The sequence below is a fragment of the Arachis ipaensis genome, chromosome B01 (assembly GCF_000816755.2).
Source record: "Arachis ipaensis cultivar K30076 chromosome B01, Araip1.1, whole genome shotgun sequence".
Lineage (NCBI taxonomy): Eukaryota > Viridiplantae > Streptophyta > Magnoliopsida > Fabales > Fabaceae > Arachis > Arachis ipaensis.
This window is the reverse complement of record NC_029785.2, coordinates 2,375,188-2,377,668: the sequence shown is the minus strand read 5'-3', so window position 1 is coordinate 2,377,668 and position 2,481 is coordinate 2,375,188.

Below are 2,481 nucleotides of genomic sequence, written 5' to 3'. Positions count from 1 at the left end.
TGATTTTTAATATACATATGATAAAAAATTATTTTTAAATGCAATTCATGTAAAAAAAATTACAGACAACTAATTGAATATTTTTATCTTAATTTTAAGTAAATTATATTTTTCTTATTTAAAACTATATATAAGAAGGTGAGTATGTGTGTGGTTGTCGGTAGCAAAGGGAGAAAGAAAAATCCGCAGGTTCCAGCTGCCTCTATATATTGAAGTCTTCATCAAATCAACCTTTTCTTATCCTCATTAATTTTAAATTTTCATTTTTGTGTTTGCAAAAATTTTATGTAAGTTTGATATTAGTAATCTTATTTAGGTTAAATTAGTGTAATAGAATTACATAAAATAATAAATTATTATTTAAAAGATTTAATTACTTTATTAGTTCTTATAATTTCACTAAATTTATAATTAGATTTTTTTAGTTAGATTCCTACGTTACTTTTCATTTTGTAATTTAGGTAACTTTTTAGTGTAAAAAATATCAAAATTAACCGAATATTTTTCTACAAATTAAAGGTATCCACAATTAATAATCAAATTAGATTTTTAACTACATTATATTTTTTAGAAGAAATAGTATAGAGATCTAATTAAAAAAAAGGTAAAGTATATTTTTTGTCCTTGAAGTTTGATAAAAGTTTCAAAAATATTCTTAAGTTTTATTTTGTTTCAATTTTGTCTCAAAAGTTTTCGATTTGCATCAAATATACCCTTGACGATCAATTTTTCAAAAAATTTAAGACCAACTCAACAATAATTTTATAAGAACAGTCTTCAATACAAGCAAATTAAGTATAATTTTTATGCATTATTGTTAGATTAGTCTTAAATTTTTTGAAAACTTAGCCGTCAAGGGTATATTTTTTTGGTGTCTTTTCTTTGTAAAGAGAGGTATTTTGCGTCAAGGTATATTTGATGCAAATAGAAAATTTTTGGGACAAAATTAAAACAAAATAAAATTTAGGGATATTTTTAAAACTTTTACCAAATTTTAAAGACAAAAAATATACTTTACCCTAAAAAAAATATATAAAAACTTAATTAAAAATTTAGTAAAACTATAAAGATAAATTGAATAATTAAACCTATTTAGAATAATAATTCATCACGCCTAATAGTTAAGGCAAAAACAAAAACATTCAATATTTTCAAAGAAAAGGCCCATTCATTTTCTTGTTCTACCTAAACATAATGTTTAAGAAAGTTCAAAGGAAGCCATGTTGTTTTGTGTATTAGACAAAATTCAATTGAAACCCGAGTAGATAGCAATAAGAGGGAGCACAAACAATTTATTAATATTAATAAAGAGACAAAGAAAGTAAGCAAGGGTGGAGTCCAAAGAAGGTACCAACTTAATTAACTTTCCACGTTCATGAATCTAAGACCACGCAAATTGACTACTTGTTAATTACAATTTCTTATTTCTTTATGAAATATTAGTGTAACAATAACGTTGAAGTTGGGCTATTGACGTGGCTTTGTAATATGTTTACAAGACAAATTCTTAGGTATGTAGTAGTTAGTAGATTTTGTTAATATTTGTATATAGGACATTTGTTAAAAAAAATAAGATATTGAAATTTTTAATACTAGTAAATATATTAAAATTTTCTTTTGTTTTATTTTTTGTTGACCTAAACGGATTTTTTTTTCGTTAATAATTATCTTTCATGTTATAAATTTTTAAGTGTTAAGTATTATGATTTTGAATAATGGGGCAAAGTAATTCAAATATGGTGATCATGATGAATACTTTATAAGGAGGTAAAACAACAACTTTTATAGTAAAGACTTTTTTTTTTTTTTGGTGTCACATATTAAAGACATTTGAATATTAACATTGCTATGTCAAGAATTTTTATTTTTAATATTGGAGTGGTAGTGATGTTTTTTTAAAATGTGAATTGTTGGGGTGTTATACTCAAATGTGGAATCGCTTAACTAGAGAAGCAAAAATTGGACCGTCCAATTTGTGTTAAAAAAAAATTAAAGTAAAGAAATCGAACCTTTCGATTTATGTACTTTCCATAGTTTTAAAAAACACCAAAAATTACAATGTTAAGGTATATCACTGTTTCTACTTCTATAACAAGAAAAATTAGCCCTATTTCAACCATATATATTTAAAAAAGCAAATACAAATAAAATAAAGGTACAAAAAGATATATATCGAACTGAATTATGAAAAAAAAAAAAAGTTACCTCGAATAATGGAATGTAAAATTTTCTTTTTCTGTAAGAATGGCTAAGGATGTTTCATTGTGTTGGCGTATAAAGTGGTAGAATATAAATAATTGAGTAAAATCACCATTAATTGTGGAAAAAGAAGAGAAAACAAAAAGAGGTAAAAAAAGGAAAGGGAAATGTGTCTATGACAATGTTCAATGCTGGCCCAGTTCCAACCAATGATGATGAAATGTAAACTCTTTTCAGTACAATCTGCAGAGTTTGTCTATCAACACTGCTCAGCTGGATACC